This window comes from Carcharodon carcharias, chromosome 27 (assembly GCF_017639515.1).
Source record: "Carcharodon carcharias isolate sCarCar2 chromosome 27, sCarCar2.pri, whole genome shotgun sequence".
NCBI lineage: Eukaryota > Metazoa > Chordata > Chondrichthyes > Lamniformes > Lamnidae > Carcharodon > Carcharodon carcharias.
In genome coordinates, this window is record NC_054493.1 from 11,357,047 (window position 1) to 11,379,144 (window position 22,098).

A 22,098-nucleotide genomic window follows, 5' to 3' on the forward strand; every position below is an offset into this window, starting at 1 on the left:
CGACTGAGACTCCAGTGACTTCACATCTAACAATAGGGGTTTGTTCTGCTGTTAATTATACCCGGGAAGGAACATTGGTGGAGGGCCAGTGCACTTTGGTTGCCGTACTAATTGGCTTAATAATTTTATGTCTTGGTCCTGCGGCTCCATTCAGCATCAGATCACAAAACATAAGTTTCCATTGAACAAAATCACAGTTCAATAGCGGTCTGCTTGCCCAGCATTCGCCGCGGGATAGAATGTGCCCTTTTTAAAATTCATTCACGGTATGAATATTTTTAACGCCATTGTGAGATTTGAATTCTTGATCTTGGGGTTACAAACCCAGTACCATAACCACTTGGCTATTTAGGGCAAGCTTATTCACGGTATGAAGGTGGCGCTGGCCCGGCCCGTATTATATCTATCGTCCAATTACCCTAACAAGAGGTGATCCTTGCGCAGGCGCAGTACCGGGCAGTGTAGGAACATGCGCAGTGTGAGCTCAAACTAGAGCATGCGCAGCACCGGCCGCAGCCGTTCGAAAGACTGAGAAATGCCGGAGTACAGGGAGTCGGTGAGTGAGAAGGAATGGAAGCGGCGCAGTTATTGGGGAGCTTAATGAACACCCAGTGGAAGCTTGAAACCGTGAATAAGAAGCTACTGGTTCTGTGGTCGAATCGAACGAGGCGGCGGCAGGTGGGGCCTGCTCTGCCTTTGGAGAGAGGCCCGAGTAAATGGCTGCCATTTGTATGTGGGGGTAATGTGCAGTTGTGCTGCTATCGTGAGCAATGGGCATGCGCCGCTGCCATCTTTCTAGGGGCAATGTGCAGCAATGCGTATGCGCAGTCTTCTGTCCCTGCCCGCAGGAGGAATGTTGTGAATTTCTATCCTGGACCATCAGGGATTGGTTTTGGAAACTCCTTTGCCGGGGTTTAGAAGCGGAGAATTTACACGCAGCAGACACAAGCCAAAAGAAATATTTGTCTCCTCTGAATGCCTGTCCTGGACTGACAGTCATGGATTTTGGAAATTTCTTTTCCAGGGTATTAGAGGCAGAGAATTGACTGACGGGAAACTCAAACCAAACCACATCAAGATCTGACAGTCATGTGATTCATCAGGACCTGAATATCATCAAACTTTTAATGTGGAAGGTAAACGGTTTATCTGTTCTGCCTGTGTGCAAATATTTAAAGTAAGAATAAGAATAATTTACTGGGGGAAAGCCAACTTCAGTGGGGTAAGAATAGATCTGACCAAGGTAAGTTGGAATTTCAAAGAGACTGGATTATAAAAATAGGGAAGTATTTCTAAAACTATACAAGGCACTAGTTAGATCACACCTGGAATATTGTAAACAGTTTTCATAATAACTAGGAGCAGGAGTAGGCAATTCAGCCCCTCGAGCCTGCCCTGCCATTCATTACGATTATGGCTGATCTCATTTCGGCCTCAACTCCAATTTCCCACCCTCTCCCCATAACCTTTCAACACGTTGCTAATTAAACATCTGTCTATTTCCTCCTTAAATTTGTTCAGCGTCCCGGCATCTACTGCACTCTGAGGTAGTGAATTCCACAGATTCACGACCCTTTGAAAAAAGTAATTCCTCCTCACCTCTGGTTTAAATCTACCACCCCTTATCCTAAAACTATGGCCTCTCATTCTAGAATGCCCCACAAGGAGAAGCATTCGCTCCACGTCTACTTTTTCTACCCCTTTAGCATCTTATACACCTCAATTAGATCTCCTCTCATCCTTCTAAACTCTGGCGAGTATAGGTCTAACCTGCTCAGTGTCTCCTCATAAGACAAGCCCCGCATCTCTGGAATTAATCTAATTAAATTCTTATGAACTGTCTCCAATACAACGACATCCTTTCTCAAGTAAGGGAACCAAAACTGTGCACAGTATTCCAGGTGCGGTCTCACCAATGCCTTGTACAGTTGCAACAACACTTCCCTATTTTTATACTCTATTCCCTTAGCAATAAAAGCCAAAATTCCATTTGGCTTCCTTATTACCTGCTGTATTTGCACACTAGCTTTCAGCGATTCATGCACGAGGAGATCCAAATCCACCTGCACTGAAGGATTCTGAAGTTTCTCCCCATTCAAATAATAAGTCACCTTTTTATTCTTCTGACCAAAATCGATAACCTCACAGTTATTCATGTTAAACTCCATCTGCCAACTTCTGGCCCATCCACCTAACTTGTCCATATCCATTTGTAAATCTCTTATTTCTTCATTGCACCTTACCTTCCCACCTATTTTGGTGTCATCTGCAAATTTAGCTATTGTACCTTCTACCCCTGAATCCAAGTCATTAATATAGATTGCAAATAGTTGGGGCCCAAGGACTGAACCCTGTGGCTGTGTAGTTACAGCTTGCCATCCAGAAAAAGACCCATTTATCCCAACTCTTTACGTTCTGGTGGTTAGCCAATCCTCTATCCAAGGTAATATATTACCCCTAACTCCGTGTGATCTTATCTTGTGTATTAATCTTTTGTGCAGCACCTTATCAATGGCCTTCTGGAAGTCCAGATATACTACATCTACAGGATCCCCAATATCCACTTTGCTTGTCACATCTTCAAAGAAATCTAGAAAATTAGTCAAACACGATTTACTCTTTATAAAACCATGCTGACTCTGATGGATTGCATTTTGACTTTCCAAATACCCCATTACTACTTCCTTAATAATGGATTCCAACAATTTCCCAACGACAAAGGTTAAACTAACTGGTCTATGGCTTCCTACTTTCTGCCTCGCACCCCCCCGCTCCCCCGCACTTTCTTGATTAAGGGCATTATATTAGCATTTTTCCAACCACTGAAACCTTTCCAGAATCCAGAGAATTTTGGAATATTATAGCCAATGCATCCACTATCTTGGCTGCCACTTCCTTTAAGAGCTTGGGATGTAGGCTATCAGCTCCTGGGGATGTGTCACCCTTTAATCCCAAGAGTTTGCTCAGTACTTTTTCTCTAGCGATGGTGATTGTTCTAAGTTCCTCCTTCTCTATACCCTCTGCACTACCTGTTAGTGTTGGGCTGGTACTTGTGTCCTCCACTGTGAAAACTGAGGCAAAATATTGATTAAGCGTTTCTGCCATATCTGCATTCCCCACTATTAATTTCCCAGTCTCACCCTCTAAGGGACCAACATTCACTTTAGCTATTCTCTATCCTTTTATGTACTTGTAGAAGCTTTTGCGATCAGTTTTTATATTTTGCACTAATTTTCTTTCATAATTTACCTTTGCTCTTTTTATTTTATTTTAGTAACCCTTTGTTGATCTTTAAAAGTTTCCCAATCTTTGTCCCTTTATCTAAGGAAAGATATGCTGGCATTGGAGGCAGTCCAGAGAATATTCACTAGGTTGATCCCGGGTATGGAGGGATTTTCTTATGAGAAGAGATTGAGAAGGTTGTGCCTGTGCTCATTGGAGTTTTGAAGAATAAGAGATGACCTTATTGAAACATATACGATTCTTAGGGCTCTTGACAAGTTAGGTGCTGAGAGGTTGTTTCCCCTTGTGAGAGAGTCTAGGACCAGGGGGTATAATCTCAGAAGGTTGCCCATTTAAGACAGAGATGAGGAGGAATTTCTTCTCTCAGAGGATAGTATATTCAAGGCTGAGATAGACAGATTTTTAATCAGTAAGAATATCAATGGTTATGGAGAAAAGGCAGGAAAGTAGAATTGAGGATTCTCCGATCAGCCTGATCTCATTGAATAGCGGAGCAGATTCGATGGGGCGAGTGGCCTACTTCTGCTCCTATGTCTTATGGTCTTATGAATCAAAGGTTGGCAGGTGAAACTGTAACTGAGCAATGGACTGCCTTTAAAGAAGAGATAATACTGACAGAAAGACATATTCCCATGAAGGGGAAAGGCACAGTAAATAAATCCACAGCCCCCTCGATGAGAAAAGAGATTGAGATAAAGGAGAAAAAGTGTGCTTATGACACATGTCAGCCGGATAATAAAACCAAGAAGCAGGCTGAATAGAGAAGGTTCAGAGGGATTTGGAAAACCAAATACAAGAAGCAAAGAGAGAGCATGAAAAGAGACTGAAAGCTAACATGGAAATAAATCAAGAAGTCTTCTATGGGCATATAAACAGTAAAAGGTGTTACAAGGAGGAGTGGGGCAATTAGGGACCAAAAAGATGACTTACACATGGATGCAGCATGCATGGATGAGGTATTAAATGAATATTTTGCACCTGCCTTTATCAAGGTAAAATATGCTGCACAGGTGATTGTGAAAGAGGAGATAGTTCAGACCCTTGTGAGGTTTAAAATTGATAAGGAGGAGATATTGGATCGGCTGTGTGATAAAGTTGACAAAGGCCTGGGAATGGATGAGATGCATCCAAGGATACTGAGGGGAAATAAGTGGAAATTGTGAAAGAGCTGGCCATAATTTTCCAGTCTTCCTAAGATTGAGTTGCTGACACAGGGACTGGAGAATTGCAAATGTTACACCTTTGTTCAGAAAAGATGTAAAGAGAAGCCCAACAACTACAGAGCAGTCAGTTTAATCTCAGTGCTGGGGAAGCTTCCAGAAATGGTCATTCGGAACAAATTTAATAGTCACTTGAGCAAATGTGGGTTAATTAAAGAAAGCCAGCATGGATTTGTTAAGGTAAAGTCACATTCAACTAAGTTGCTTCAGGTTTTTGATGAGGTAACAGAAGCCTATGGAGACTGGGTCACTGAGTTTATTCAAGAAATAAATTGATCATTTTTTTGATATTAGGGGCATCAAGGGGTATAGAGAGAAAGCGGGAATATGGCGTTGAGATAGAGGAACAGCCATGATCATATTGAATGCTCTGAGTTTCTATGTTTCTAAAGGACATTCGTGAACCAGTTGGATATTTTGATAATCCAGCAGTTTTCATGGTCACTTTTTCCTGGTGCCAGCCCCATAAATTACTAGATTCATTCAACTCAATTTCACAACCTGCCTTTGTGTTTTCGTGGGTTCTCTCTCACTCCCTTTTTCTGTTTTAAATAAATTTCACAGGGTATTAGGTGGAGAGGATTTGCAGTCGAGCAGCTCAAACCAATCATCACACCAGGATCTGACAGAGTTGTCCAATTTATCATAACCTAAATATCATTGAATTTTGAACATGGAAGGAAAAAGCACCATTCACAGTGGAGGGAAACCGTACACGTGTTCTGTTTGTGGACGAGGCTTCAACCAATCATCTGACCTGGCAAAACATAAATGCAATCACAACGGGATGAAACCGTGGAAATGTGCGGATTGTGGGAAGGGATTCAAATCCCCGTCTGACCTGGAAAGTCATTGGCGCACTCACACTGGGGAGAAACCATTCACCTGCTCCAGGTGTGGGAAGGGATTCACTCGTTCATCCTATCTGCTGACACACCAGCGAGTTCACACTGAAGTGAGACCTTTTAAATGTCTGGACTGTGGGAAGTGCTATAAAGGTTCCATGGAACTGATGTCCCATCAACATGCTCACACTGATGAGAGACCATTCAGGTGCTCTCACTGCGGGACTGGGTTCAGGCGCTCATCTCAACTCACTGTACACCAGCGAGTTCACACTGGGGAGTGGCTGTTCATCTCCCCTGAGCGTGGAAAGGGATTCACTCAGTTATCTATCCTGCTAGCACACCACCGGGTTCAGACTGGGGGGGGGGCGACCATTCATCTGCCTTGAGTGTGGGAAGGGATTCACTCACCCATCCAACCTTCTGAGACACCAGCGAGTTCATACTGGGGAGAGACTGTTCACTTGTTCTGAATGTGGGAAGGGATTTAAGCAATCATCCAACCTGCTGACCCACCAACGAGTTCACACTGGGGAGAGACCATTTACATGATCTGAATATGGGAAGGGGTTTGCTTATTTCTTTACACTGCTGAGACACCAGCAAGTTCACAAGTAATGACAATGACTGGATTTTGCTGTTAATCATATCCAGGACTGAACTATGTTCTTTGGGCTCTTTTTTGGTGATAATAAACTGCAACCCAGTTATGGGGACTAATATTGTCGATAAAGATCAAATAAATTAACTTTGTGTTAAAAACAGTGTCGATTCTTTTTAATATCTCCAACACAAGTTAGTTCTTTTTGAAGGGCTCTCCCTCTCTGCTGTCTCCTCCATCCTCACCCCCAACAAGTGTGAGGAGATCATGGAGCTTCTTTGTCACTAAAATTGAGAAAATTCGATCAGCTGCCTCTGCTGCTTCCCTCCCGTCCACTAGATCATCCGTGATGCCAATGCCCTTGCTGACCCCCAGCCCATTTCTAACTGCCCTTTCCTCTCCAAAATCCTTGTCATCTCCCAAATCTATGCCCATAAACCCTGGGACTCCATGTTTGAATCGCTCCAATTAAACGTTTGCTCCTGTCACAGTATTGAAACAGCTCTTAGCAAAGTCACAAATTGTATCCTACGTGAATGTGACTGAGATTAAACTATCTCCCATTGTCCTTCTCAGCCAGTTTGCAGTCTTTGGCACCATTGACCAAACCACCCTCCTCCAATGTCTCTCCACTGTTGTCCAGCTGGGTGGGATTGCACACTCCTGATTCCTTTCTTATCCGTCCCATTGTAGCCAGAGAATCACCGCAGTGACTGTGATTGTTTGAATTAGATTTTTACATAATCACTTTGTAAGTGATCAGCTGTCAGTGAGCTTTGACAGAAAATTGTTCCATTACCATCCTCACACTGACTGTATCTTACAGACCAAATGATTCTATCTATCCCAGCCTTTCTGGGGAAGATCACCAGAGAAGAGTGAAGACATTACAGTGCACAATCCAAGCTCAGAGTGATACAAACATCTGACAAATCCAATCACAGTGCTGAGTATAGCATAACAACGATGTATTAGTCTGCTGCAGGTTTATCAAGAAAGATTGATGATTATCAATCATAAGAAATAGGAACATTATCAGAACATATTTAAGTGTGAACAAGAATTCATCTTTGTTGTTAAATATTAACTGAATATAACACCTTACAGCTATGTGACATTAGCTCTTCCCTTCTACAGTCTAAAAATCGACAGAATCTTCCACTTGCTTCCATTTGCAGCCCTGATGGTTCAGAAAGCTTCCCTCAAACACGCACATTCCGGCTGATTGATGTTGATTTGTGTAAGATTATTGGTTCAGAGTCAATGCTTTCCCAGGCTCGAAGACCGGTGACCAAATGTTAACCAAACAAACCATTTTGTTTGAGAACCCTGTCCGTAGTGTCAGTGAACTGAAGGGCAGCAATGGGTAAAGAGATGATTATCATCTAATTGGAAAGCTGCCTGCCAGCTTCTCTGGTGGTTTGGATTCAGCACTTTTACTGCCGTGGCCTGGGTTCTTTCTTGGTGCTGTGTGGGCTGTCAGCATGAACCAAAATCCCATATGAAATGAAACTGGGTCTGGCTGCATCTGTGGAGTGAGAAACTGAGTGAATCTCGCAGCTGGATGATCTTTCATCAGAGCTGGAAAAGTCAGAGATGTAACAGGTGAAAAACAATGCAGAGGGAGGGAGTGAAAGGGCAAGATGGAAGGATGTGATCAGTTGCAAGACATGAGACATAGAGATGATGGTGCAGGGCTAAATGTGGGTGGAAATGGGACAGATTTTAATTTGTGCCGTTCAAACTGGCATAAATATCCCTTCAGAACAACCAATCACAGCGGCTCTTTCAAAGCAGCACACTGGACTGAATGGCCTCTTTCTGTGCTGTAACTTTCTATAATTGGTTCATTTTTATCCCCACTCCGACTGCCTTCACAGTCATTCGATCATCTTACAACCCATTACAGCAAAATCCACCTTCCTCCCTCTTCTGACCTCAGGAGACTGAGCAAATTCAGTGAGAAGTTTTCTTGTCATTGAGCATGAGCATGGGATTTGGGATCAGATCTGGAAGGTTTTTATTCCATTTAACCGATAATTAATTTACAGACTGTCAGTTAAAGCCAGGAACAATCAGTATGATTCTAAACTATGTGGGGAAATCCCAATGAATTTTAAATCCATCACCTTAACCAGCCAGCCACTACTACAGTCCACACATAGACTCTAATGATGTCTGTCTAAAATCAGAGAATAGTTACGAGAAAAGGAATATCTGGACCTGTCTGTGCCTCTTCCCCCACCTTTCCCTGGTCACCCTGTCACTTAAAAGCACGGGACAAGAATCTATCCAATTCACTTTTGAATACTTGATGACTGAGCATCCACAGGCATCTGGGGCAGAAAATTTCAAAGATTCACCAGACTTTGAGTGACTCACCTCAGTCCTAAGTGGCCGACACATCATCTGGAGAATGTGAGCCCAGTTCTAGATGCTCCAGCCAGGGGAAAACAGCTTCTCAGAATATCACACTTTGCAAAAAGGAACAGAGGGACAAATGTCACAGACACAGACAGAGAGAATAAGGCATGTCCCAGGAATGATGCAATTTTTACTCACACTTAGATAAGTAAACTTTGATATTGCTTCTGGATGGTTTTGAACCTGAGATTTACACAGAAACAAGTGAAGGCCTTGGCGTTTCGGAGAAATGGAATTCAGCTGCTATTATCAGGAATGCTGTAGAGAGATGTAATCATAAAATGGCATAGCACCATGTATCCATACAATGGCATAAGAGGCCCTTCCATCATCTGATCTCTGTCTCCTTTTTAAAGGGCAAACAAATTAATTGCAATTTTCTTCTCTTTCAAAAAAACCTGTGTTTTTTCTCCTATTCATTTAATTTCCCAATTCCCTTTTGAAAAAGGAGTTTCTGCAGAATCTATGCCTAATTTGCCTTAATTCACAGGGTTTCCCTGACCCAATGACATGAAGATTTAGACTTGGGTTCCGAATATACTTTGATCAGAAAAAATAACTTTTGTAAATTCGACAAGAGATCAATTGCATAATTATATCATGTTCATATGGCAAACATCTCATTATTTCCGAGTTAATTTATACAATCTTATTACTTTTGCTCCACAACCCGTTAATCGAGGGTGTTATATTACAGAGGAAAATGATTGTCAGAGTTTAATAGAGCCCTGCCAAGATCACATGTTCAATACTTTGTTTACTTTATTTGCTTTAAAATATTTTTGTTCTTGGAACAAAATGTTACACAGATTAATATTTGTGCAGCAAACAGGGCAGTGCTCCACTACCAGAATGTTTGGAGGATCCCAATGGTTAGACTGAGAGGCCATGTCACTTGTTGCAGGAAGACAACTGTTGGTTTCACCCTGGTGCCTCAGCTTGTTTAGAATTTCAAGATGTAGAAGTGTCCATCCAGCAAATGTCTTAGGCAGCATTGCTTTCTGCTTAATCATTAGGAACACCTTTCTCACCCTCGGAGGGCAAAATTCAACAAACTTTGCTTAGTATTTGTTCCGATAATCTCTATTTAATATCAATATTTTATCTGATATTGATGTCCTCATTTGTATTGAAATCTCTGAAATATACAGCAACATCGAATTGCAAAGATGACTGCTGGACAAAAGAGCGCCAGTAATCAGGTAATGCAAATCATATGGTGCTCATTTGAAATTGAACACAGTTAGCTTTTAAACAAAATCCAAGAACTTTACTGGGAACAGTTTTGAGAATGATGCTTTAATTATATTTGATCCTTCTGTGTTCCAGCTGAGAAGCTTTCTGGCGCATAAATCACGTCCATGTAGAAGACAGGAAGGAAGCCAGCAGATCTGCACTGCACCTCGGTTTCCACGACTCCCTCGGTCGCTTTTCCTGATACTCTATTCTGAAGACCGATTATTTAAAGGAAAGAATCTGTACGAGCTCTGCCATTTCCTCTTGTTCAATTACAGCATCATTTGCGTCTGTCTTTATGAGCACACTTTACTATGAGACATCTTAGAGATGGTGAGCAACAATGTTTATCTGCATCAAAAACCCATTAACTTCTGTTGTTGACTGAATGAACTGCTAATATGCATGCCAAGTGAAACCAGGCAGGAACATTATCCAAGCTTGCTAATTTAGAGTGAGGAAAATTTGCATAATTCATATTTGCTGTTCCCAGTTGTAGAGAACAGAAAGTCCAGAGTTTAGTTCAGAACTTCCTTCTCCCTAGGTCTGTTCTACCAAGCTGTGTCCATCTGAGTTACATTGATACAGATTCACTCACTCAGTCAGTGATTGGGTCTGACTGAGCTACAACAACAATGGCTGATATTTATCTTGAGCTTTTAACATAATAAAATGTCCCAAGGAGTTTCACAGGAGCCTAAGAACATATTACGTCAGATGACCAAAAGCTTAGTTAAAGAAGTTAAGGTGGGTCTTAAATGAGGAAAGTGAAGTGAAAATGTGGAGAGGTTTAGGGAGGTAAGTTCCAGAGTTTAGTGTCCAAGCAGCTGAAGGCATGGACACCAATGGTGGAGCGATTGAAATTGGGGATGAGGGACATTATATTTAAGTTCATTCATTGGATGCTGGCCTCACTGGCCAAGGCAGCATTTATTGCCCATCCTTAATTGCCCTTGAAAAGGTGATGGTGAGCTACCTTCTTGAGCCTCTGCAGTCCACAGTGCTGTTAAGGAGGGAGTTCCAGGATTTTGCCCCAGCAACAGTGAAGGTATGGTGATATATTTCCAAGTCAGGATGGTGAGTGGCTTGGAGGGAAACTTTCAGGTCAAGATGTTCCCATGTGTTTGCTGCCCATGTCCTTCTGGATGGTGCTGGTCGTGGCTTTGGAAGGTGCTGTCTGAGGAGACTTGGTGAGTTTCTGCAGTGCTTCTTGTAGATGGTACACACTGCTGCTACTGTTTATTGGCGGTGGAGGAAGTGAATGTTTGAGGATGGGTTGTCAATCAAGTGGGTTGCTTGTGGTGGGTGGTATCGAACTTCTTGAGCGCTGTTGGGTCTGCACTCGCCCAGAGATCTGGTAATGGTGCTCCATGTATTTACATATTCAGTTTTGTTGTCATTTTCTCCTTTCTTACTGCAGATTATTTCAGTTCTCAAACCTTCAGTTACAAGTCCCAGCTCCCCAATCCTGCCACTGAATTTCCTTTCTCACTCCACTGTGCTGTTCCTTCAAATCAACCCTGTTGTCTGTCCTGAATGAATCCATTTCACTAACAAATGTTGAAATGTTTGCTCCATACCCACAGGGTTTCATCTGGTTAAAGCCACAAACACAAAGGTCCAGTTTTCTCCTGGAGTTTGAGACAAATCGGCTTTGAAAATGATGCAGAGGTTTCAGCCAATGAGGGAGATCCGGGCGCAGCCCCGCCCCTCATTTGCTCCGATTGGTTGGAGGATCAGCCTCTCCCACTCGGACCTCGACCCCTCTTCCTATTGGTCCAGACCTTCCGTCAATCAGTCCCCAGTTCCAGTGAGCTAGAGCATGCGCAGTGCGGGTGATGGCGGACAGTTGAGGCGGTTGTGTGGAAATTCTCAGCCAGTAAATTACTGCCGGGCGGGTCATGAGGGAGGGAGACAGTGGGATGGGAGGCTTCATAAACACCAGTGCGGGGCTTCTCCCTCCCGGGAACAGGCCCAGGTTAACGGCCGCTATCCTGGGTCAGCGAGTGGAGGATGGTTCACATCAGAGGATGGGGGAGGGGGGACAATAAATAAGAGGTTACACTTTGGGCTCAAATCAATGAGGAATCTGATCTGTGGGAAGGAAGGAAACCCTGGGAGATGGGCGGGGAGGATTCAGAAACACCCGCTGGAGGCCCCAAACCCCCAATAACAACCTGCACTGGAATCCTTACTTTCTGTGCCGCCATCTTGCTGAAGCAACAGAGAGTGGGCGGGGCTACTGGGTCCCAGTGACCAGGAGAGAAAATGATTGATTCATTGATTATATTCTCACTCTGCACAGAGAGGCTTGAGAACTCAACCTAGCCAGAATGGAGGGAAGGAGAAAACTGGCAGTTGGGGAAAGGAATATTGGAGATGGTGTGACGAGTTTGGCAGGCTGACCAACAAAAATTAAAGGACACCCTGCCATTTGAGTCGGTGGGAGGGTGTTGGGTGGGGTGCTGACAGAGCTGTTGGAACACAGAAACACTAGGGGACAGGGTTCTGTGCAATGAGTGGGGTCCAATTTAGGGGACAAACAGTGCGCAGCACCATGCGGCCTAAGATAGTTGGCTTAAATACAGGGAAATCCCATAAATTAAGGGATGGCTGTTCACTCTGAGGTTTGGACTCCAGTACGAGGAGGAGGATGAGGATTTCCTGCTTTGCAGGAAAAAGTGAGGAAAACAGGTTCCATCAAAACTAGAATTGTCTGTTCAGAATTTCTATCCTGCACTTACAGTGATGAGTTTTGTAAACTCCTTTTCCAAGGTATTAGAACAGGTGGATTTACAGACAGGGGGCTGAAACTGAACATCACAACATGATTTGACAAAGTCACTCAATTCATCTTTGAATGTGGAAGAAGAAATGTTTGTCTGTTCTGTCTGTGGGAAAAGATTTCAAACATCAATGTGACTGGAAAAGCACCGAGACACACGCACCCGAGTGAGAGTGTTCCGGTGCACAAACTGTGGAAAGAGCTTTAGCCAGTTATACAGCCTGAAAAAAAACATTACACTGTTCACAGTGAGGAGAAACCATACACATGTTCTGTGCGTGGATGAGCTTCAACTGATTGTCCAACCAGGAAGGAGACAAACATACTGGCATCATGGAGAAACCGTGGAAATGCGAGGACTGTGGTAAACGATTCAATTCTTCATCTTGGCTGGAAATCCATTGACGCATTCACACTGGAGAGAAGCCGTTTAGCTGTTCTGTGTGTGGGAAGGGATTCACTCGGTCATCTGGCCTTCGGTCACACCAGCGAGTTCACACTGAGAAGCTATTCAGCTGCACAACCTGTGGAGAGAGGTTCAAGTCTTCATCCATCCTCACTGAACACCGACGAATTCACACGGGTGGGAGACCATTCACTTGCTTCGTGTGTGGGAAGGGATTCACTCAGGTATTCGCCCTCGAGTCACACCACCGAATGCACACGAAGGAGAATCCATTCAGCTGTACTTCCTGTGGAAAGAGCTTCCAGCAGTCAATCGACCTCAATGAACACCAACGCACTCACACTGGGGAGAAGCCGTTCACTTGCTCCATGTGTGGGAAGGGATTCCGTTGGTCATCCCAACTGCTGACACATCAGCGAGTTCACACCGGGGACAGACCATTCACCTGCTCCTTGTGTGGGACGGGATTCACTCAGTCACAACACCTGCTGAGACATGAGCGGGTTCACAAGTGACTGCAGTGATTGGATTCTGCTGTAATTGCTGTTGTTAATCACATCCATGTCTGATAAACTGACAATATTTGGGTTGTTTCTGCTGTTGTTAACAACCCTATAACTGGCTGCAGTTTAATATTCTGGAGATGTCATAATGTCTCATTTTAAAATTGCCATCTCCAACCTTTCTGCTTAATTCAAGAATTCTCACCAGGAATTAGCTTGCAGTAAAATTAGGAACTTTTGCCACAATCCTAAATTGATCTTTGGTGCAAAATTTACAATTCAATGTCTGAGAGGTTCCACTGATTAACATCACAAATTAGAAAGTGCTGATTAATCCTTGCTAACAATTCTTACCGATTGCCACATTCTTCACAGTGGCACCTCCATTTTGAAATTAAATTATCAAGGAACATGAAACAAAACAGCAAAATATTTTACAGACACATCAATAATAGCTTTATCAATCAACATTGATATTGATAAAGTTTGGAAGTTGCTGAATTCAATCATTTCTGACACAGCAGCAGCAACAACATTTGGTAAAGGTGGAACCCACAACAAAGACTAGTTTGAGACTTACTCAGCAGAGATGACATTTGACATTGAAGCAAAAAGCAAAGCCTACCTGATGCACAACATAAACCCAACAGCTGGAACTGCATAACTTGAAAGTAGCCAAGACAGTTGTGCAAAAGACAGGGAGATGCAGTGTAAATAAACACTGGATCAGCCTACACCAAGAAATCCAAACTGCCTGTGGAATCTCAGTGCTATGTATGATGGGATCAAGAGAGCGCTTGGTCTGACCATCACCCAAGCTGACTCCCTGAAATTGGCAGATGGTGAAGAACTCACTGCCAGAAGTCCTGCTGGGTTGAACACTATTGTGAGCTGTACTCCCATGAGACAGACACCTCCCAGTCTCTGTTTGACTCTCTCCAGCAGCTTCTTGTCATGGGTAAGTTGGGCAAGAAAATTTCATCACTTGAGTTGGAAAAGGCCATTGATTGCTCAGAAAGCAGAAAGGCACCCGACAAGGATGGAATTCCAACTGAACTGCTCAAGCATGGAAAGTCTCATTTACTGCCATACCTTCGTGACCTCAATTCCACAGGACATGCATGATTCAAAAGTCAGCATATTATGCAAAAACAATTGTGGCGAAAGAAAATGCAACAACTACAGGGCCATCTCACTCCTTAATGTCATAGGAACGACCTTCGCTGGGATGATGCTTAAAAGACTTTATCTACTTGCTGACTGAGTGTGTCCAGAAGCACAGTGTGGTTTCTGTGCTGGCAGATCCACAGTGAACATGATCTTCTCCATATGCCAGTTACAAGAGAAAGTTCAATTGGTATTTAATCTAAAATGCTGCCAGCTTCTGTGCTGAGACAAGTGAAATGTTATAAATACTGTGTGAAAGTAAACCTTTAAGTATGAATTACAATTGACTCGTAGCATTGTCAAAGGCACCGAAAAATTGGATTCCTCAAAGATCAGCTTTAGCCTTGAAGTTATGTTTCAGAGATCACAGGCTGTGGGAAGCTCCATCCTCTTTTACTTTTTGTGGTCTAAGGAGGTTGAAGTTTACCTGTGAAAGCTGATTTTATTTGTTTTATTTTTCTTCAGTTTTATTACAGTCATTTGGAAAGGTGCCTGAAGGGGAATGAAAAAAAAGTAACATTGGACAAAGCTGAAAAAAAAAACAGAATTGGAAACGGAAAGTTTAAGATGGTGTTTGGTTCGTCTTTGACCTGAAAGGAAAAATTCTGTAAAGTCAACATAATTGTGCACAATTTGAGAATGTTTGCTCCAACCCCTTTGAAAACAAGCAGAGGAGTTAACCCTCTCCACTGACAACATGATGATGGTTTGAACTAAAGACTTTGCCTTTTAAAGATTTGGTTTCATCCCAATTGTTATCTTTCAAGACAAAGTGCTTGAGGAGGAGAGATAGGGGAGTTATCTCCAAACTGATTGCAAATACTTGTGTATCTGCTGTACAAATAGCATATTATGTGAATATTGAATTGGACAGTAAAGTTTCTCCAGGGCTCCTGAATAAGATAGAATGTTAATTGATGGGATGTCCCAGCTAGAATAAAAGATAAAGAAAATCACAACACCAAGTGGGAATTGGAATAACTCACCCTGGATATAGTTCAATAGAATAGATCAATCTGGTATCCCAGTCCATTCTCGTGAAAGTCAGGAACATATGAATGAGACTCATAAATTGATAGCTTTCTCTTGGAGATACTTGTATTCTTCCCTCTAAACTTTTTTAAAAACCTGAATTTGATAGTCCAGCCATTACGTGAGGCATTGGAACTTGCAGGGCAAGTTAAGTCAAGATCTTCAGACAGAGGACCACCACCACAACCTTTTGGCAGGATTACCTGAAAGCCCAAAAGTGACTTGTATCAGATGGTCCTTGGGGCATTATACTGGGATACCGCTTTGAGTGTGCAGATGTGATACGTTATTGTGGTGTAATTAACATGCAGAAATGCATGGTGAACCTGCACTGAAGACCAGACCCCAGATTCATGTGGTCAGTATGAGGCAACATTTTATATCATTGAGGTATTGACACATAGTCCATAGAGAAACTGCCCTTAAACAATCAGGATAGAATTAAACACACTAGTATCTATCGGGGGAGTAAAATTAAAGTGAAGAGGGATTTTGAATATGGATTTAGAAAATATCCACAAGGTGGATGGCAGTGAACAGAGAGCTGGAGAATCTTTAAACTCTATGCATGAACTTTTGTTTGAACCATATGTATTTATGACATGCCAACATCGTTTTGTGAAAGGGAAATTGTGTTTGACAAATTTACTAGAGTTCTTTAAGGATATAACAAGCAGAGTTGTGAAAGGGGAACTGGTAGATGTAGTGTATTTGGATTTCTAGAAGGCATTCATTAAGGTGCCACATAAAAGGTTATTGCACAAGATAAGAGCACGCGGTATTAGGGGTAATGTATTAGCATGGATTGAGGATTGGTTAACACACATGACAGAGAATTGGGATTAATGGGTCTTTTTCAGGTTGGAAGGATGTAACGAGTGGAGTGCCACAAGGATCAGTCCAAGGGTGTCAATTATTTACAATCTATATGAATGACTTGGAGGAGGGGACAGAGTATTGTATCCAAATTTGCTGATGATACAAATATAGGTGCGAGGGCATGTTGTGATGAGGACATAAGGAATCTGCAAGGAGATATAGACAGTTTGAGTGAGTGGGCAAAAACTTGGCAGATGGAGTGTAATGTAGGAAAGTTTGAGGCCATGCACTTGGTAGGAAAATTCATAGGGCAGACTATTATTTAAATGGAGAGAGGCTCCAAAAAAGTGTAGCACAGAGGGATCTGGGTGTTCTTGTGCATGAAACACAAAAAGTTAGCATGCAGGTGCAGCAAATAATTAAGAAGGCAAATGGAATTTTGGCCTGTATTGCGAGGGGGTTTGAGTTTAAAAATAGGGAAGTCATGTTACAACTGTACAGGGTGTTGGTGAGGCCGCACCTGGAGTACTGTGTAGTTTTGGTCCCCGTATTTAAAAAAGGATATATTGGCCTTGGCGGTATTTCAAAAGAGATTCACTAGACTGATTCCTGGAATGAGGGTTGACTTATCCAGAACGGCTAAACAGGTTAAGGCTTTGTTCATTAGAGTTTAGAAGAATGAGGGGTGATCTTACTGAAATGTACAAAATTCTGAGGGGGCTTGACAGGGTAGATGTTGAGAAGATGTTCCCACTGGTGGGGAATCTTGAACTAGAGGACATAGTTACAGAATAAGGGGACACTCATTTAAAACTGAGATGCAAAGGAAATTCTTCTCTGAGAGGATAGTGTTTGTCTGGGATTCTCTACTTCAGAGAGTTGTGGAGGCTGGATCACTGAAAGTACTTAAAGCTGAGCTAAATAGATTTTTAAAATATTGGGGAGTTGAGGGCTATGAGAAGCTGGCATGAAAGAGGAGTTGAGGCCTGGGGCAGATCAGCCATGATCTTATTGAATGGCGGAGCAGGCTTGAGGGGCCAAATGGCCTACTCCTGCTCCTTTTTCTTTTGTTCTTAATAATTTAGAATTTTTAAAAAAATATTCTTCACGGGATGTGGGCATTGCTGGCTAGGCCGGCATTTATTGCCCAGCCCTAATTGCTGTTGAGAACTGAGTGGCATGCTCAGCCATTTCAGAGTTAACCACATTGCTGTGGGTCTAGAGTCACATGTAGGCCAGACCAGATAAGGACTCAGATTTCCTTTCCCGAAGAGCATTAGTGACCCAAATGGATTTTTTTACATCAATCCTCATTAGACTTTTAATGCCAGATTTTTGATTGAATATATATTTCAACATCTACCATGGTGGGATTCATACCCGGTGCTCAGAGCATTACCCTGGGTTTCTGGATTATTAGTCCAGTGACAATACCACTACACCACTGCAGGTGGGGAGGATGAATCGAAGTCGATAGTTATCACATTTACTGGAAAAGGTTTTAATATTTATTCTTGGTGGCAGCTCAACAGTTTGGTTTGCTGATTCTGATCATTCTTGTAGCTTTAGTGTGTTATCTACGGTATGTAATCAAGAAATTGAGAAAACAAGCTCATAGCTTAGGAATAGCTGGGATAGCTAGAAATCAGCTGTGAGGAATCAATAAGAACACCTTCGGTCTGTCTGCAAGCATGACCCAGACCTCCTTGTCACTTGCCATTTCAACACTCCACCCTGCTCTCATGTCCACATGTCCATCCTTGGTCTGCTGCAATGTTCCAGTGAAGCTCAACGCGAACTGGAGGAACAGCACCTCATCTTCTGACTAGGCACTTCACAGCCTTCCGGAATGAATATTGAGTTCAACAATTTTAGATATGTACTCTCTCCTCCATCCCCATCCCCTTTCCGATCCCTCTTTTTTCCAATAATTTATATAGATTTTTCTTTTCCCACCTATTTCCATTATTTTTAAATGTATTTCCATCCATTGTTTTATCTCTACCTTTTAGCCTATTTCGATCCCTTCCCCCCACCCCACCCCCACTAGGGCTATCTGTACCTTGCTCGTCCTGCTCTCTACCCTTAATGTCACCTATCAGCACATTCCTTAGATAATATCACCACCTTCAACACCTCTTTGTCCTTTTGTCTATGACATCTTTTGACTATCTCCCCCTATCACTGGTCCTCTATCCAGCTCTACCTGTCCCACCCACCCCTCCCTTAAACCAGCTTATATTTCACCTATTTTCTATTTTTACTTAGTTCTGTTGAAGAGTTATACAGACTTGAAACATTAACTGTGCTCCTCTCCGTAGATGCTGTCAGACCTGCTGAGTTTTTCCAGGTATCTTTATTTTTGTTAAGGATATTCTCTTCTCAAGGTGTGGCGATCTGTAAAAAAAATTATTGAACATTATAGGAATAGCTCCCTCCCTCCCTTTCTCGCTTATGAAGAAAGATTCCATAGCAGCTTTCTGGGTGACAAACACAGGACAGACCTGAACTCTCTGCCAAGGACATGTCTCCAGCACAAGCCCTGAAATGGAACATTTCTAACTCCGATACAATTCAATCTCATGCCCATTCGTAAACCATTTGTCTGTGTTAAGGTTCAAACAGGCTCTCAAGCAGAAAAAACACTTTGTACAAGTAAGAGGTTTCAAAGTGATCCACACTCTGGCTTCAATACCCCCACACTCTGGTTTCAATACCCCCACACTCTGGTTTCAATACCCCCACACTCTGGCTTTAATACCCCCACACTCTGGCTTCAACACCCCCACACTCTGGCTTCAACACCCCCACATTCTGATTCCCACCAGTGAACTGTTTAGAGGATAAAAGCAAAATACTGCAGATGCTGGAAATCTGAAAGAAAAACAGAAAATGCTGGAAAAGCTCAGCAGGTCTGGCAGCATCTGTGCAGCGAGAAATAGAATTAACGTTTCGAGTCTGTATGACCCTTCACAGGACAAACCTGTTCTCTCTGTCCAGAAGAGACTGTTCAGAGAAGACTGAATAAGAGATTTCAAAGCGACACATTCTGGCTTCAACACCCACACTCTGGTTCACACCAGTGAATTGTTCAGAGGAGACTGCAGTTACCAGCTACAGAGACCAGCACTCACTCTGTGTCATCTGTTTGTCCCGAGGGACCAGTAAACCATTCTCATCTGCCACAAATTGTATGTTTTTTTTCTTTCCATTATGCATCACTTTCAAATAGTTGCTTCTTAATAAACCAACTGAAAATCACATACCGAGCTCGAGCCCCTTGTTTTTTGGGTAGACTGTGACTCCGGGATCAAAAATCTCCCTGACCACTGCATGCAGTTCCGGTCACCATATTATAAAAAAAGATATTAAGGCTCTAGAGAAATGTGTAGGTTTATATATCAGGAAAGTACTCGCAGACTGGGTCTCCTCTCTTTGAGAAATGAAGGCTCTAAAATGGTGTAAGAGTTTGATAGAGAGGATACAAAGAGAATGTTTCCACTTGTGGGGAGGAGAATGATGAGAGACCATCAATGTCAGATAGTCACCAAGAAATCCAACAGGGAATGTAGAAGAACCTTCTGCATCCAGAGAGTGGTGAAAATGTGGAACTCACTCCACAGTGAGTGGGTGAAGTGAATAGTACAGATGTCTTTCAGGGGAAGCTTGACAAGCATTTGAGATTTTTATGGCTCACTCAGGATTTTCTTCAAAAAGACGTGAACCAATGTAGCAACAGGAGATATTTTGATGGGTGTAAGAGTGTGTGTTTGGATGTCTGTGAGTGTGAATGCTGCTTCTCATTAGCTGCAATGCAAACTTTCCTCTCTCTGAGCAGATAATGTTGCTTGCCTTAGAATCCCATCAAGTGATTTGAGTTTCAGTTCATTTATTGAAAACAGGGACTTTCCCTGTTCTGAGGATGGCATTGACATTGGATTGACATCCAAAGTTACCTATTTTACTGCAGAAACACCTTCAACTGGAAATTTATGAATTAGGAGGAAAGATCCCAGAGAGTGGTTCTGCACAGTACACTGCAGGCCCAACCGCTCAATCACTAAACTGTGTACGTTCCTGAAATAATCCCTGCTGACTGTCCTGAATGAATCCATTTCAACAACAAATGTTGAAATGTTTGCTCCACACCCACAGGGTTTCATTTGTTTAAAGCCACAAACAGAAAAGTCCAGTTTTCTCCTGGAGTTTGAGACAAATCAGCTTTCAAAATAAAAATACCTGGAAAAACTCAGCAAGTCTGGCAGCTCTGTGGAGAGGAACACAGTTAACGTTTTGAGTCCGTATGACTCTTCAACAGAACTAAGTAAAAATAGAAAAGAAGTGAAATATAAGCTGGTTTAAGGGGGCAGGGGAGTGGGTGGGACAGGTAGAGCTGGATAGAGGGCCAGTGATAGGTGGCGATAGCCAAAAGATGTCATAGACAAAAGAACAAAGAGGTGTTGAAGGTGGTGATATTATCTAAGGAATGTGCTAATTAAGGGTAGAAAGCCGGACAAGCAAGGTACAGATAGCCCTAGTGGGGATGGGGTGAAGGGAAGGGATTGAAATCGGCTAAAAGGTAGAGATAAAACAATGGATGGAAATACATTTTAAAATAATGGAAATAGGTGGGAAAAGAAAAATCTATATAAATTATTGGAAAAAAGGGGGATCGGAAAGGGGGTGGGGATGGAGGAGAGAGCTCATGATCTAAAATTGTTGAACTCAATATTCAGTCCGGAAGGCTGTAAAGTGTCTAGTTGGAAGATGAGGTGCTGTTCCTCCAGTTTGCGTTAAGCTTCACTGGAACAATGCAGCAGGCCAAGGATGGACATGTGGGCATGAGAGCAGGATGGAATGTTAAAATGGCAAGCTACAGGGAGGTCTGGGTTATGCTTGCAGACAGACCGAAAGTGTTCTGCAAAGCGGTCACCCAGTCTGCGTTTGGTCTCTCCAATGTAGAGGATACTGCATAGGGAGCAACGAATGCAGTAGACTAAATTGAGGGAAGTGCAAGTGAAATGCTGCTTCACTTAAAAGGGGTGTTTGGGCATTTGGATGGTGAGGAGAGGGGAAGTAAAGGGGCAGATGTTGCACCTTCTGCGGTTGCATGGGAAGGTGCCGTGGGAGGGGATTGAGGTGTAGGGGGTGATGGAGGAATGGAGCAGGGTGCCACGGAGGGAACAATACCTGCGGAATGCCGCCGGGGGGGGTGAAGGGAAGATGTGTTTGGTGGTGGCGTCAATCTGGAGTTGGCGGAAATGGCAGAGGATGATCCTTTGAATGCAGAGGCTGTTGGGGTGATAAGTGAGGACAAGAGGGACCCTATCATGGTTCTGGGAGGGAGAGGAAGGTGTGAGGTTGGATGCGTGGGAGATGGGCCGGATCCGGTTGAGGTGGGTGGAAAACCTCGGTTAAGGAAAAAGAAGACATGTCAGAGGAACTGTTTTTGAAAATGCCATCATCAGAACAGATGCGATGGAGGTGAAGGAACAGAGAATGGGATGGAGTCCTTACAGGAAGCGGGGTGTGAGGAACTGTAGTTGAGGTAGCTGTGGGAGTCAGTAGGCTTGTAATGAATATTGGTGGACAGCCTATCACCAGAAATTGAGACAGGTCAAGGAAGGGAAGTGTCAGAGATGGACCATGTGAAAATGATGGAGGGGTAGAAATTGGAAGCAAAATTAATAAATTTTACCAGGTCCAGACGAGAGCATGAAGCAGCACCGAAGCAATCATTGATGCACTAGAGAAAGAGTTGTGGGAGGGGGCCGGAGTATGTCTGGAACAAGGAATGTTCCACATACCCCATAAAGA

The 22,098-nt window shown here is 43.0% G+C and overlaps 1 long non-coding RNA gene across 1 annotated transcript; it reads left to right on the top strand.

The window, feature by feature from the left end:
• Positions 1–502: 502 nt before the first annotated feature.
• Positions 503–5,441, top strand: LOC121270620. The gene is made up of 3 exons (XR_005941584.1): positions 503–556; positions 1,025–1,136; positions 5,028–5,441. It is a non-coding gene; the product is annotated as an uncharacterized LOC121270620 (long non-coding RNA).
• The last annotated feature ends 16,657 nt before the right edge of the window (positions 5,442–22,098 follow it).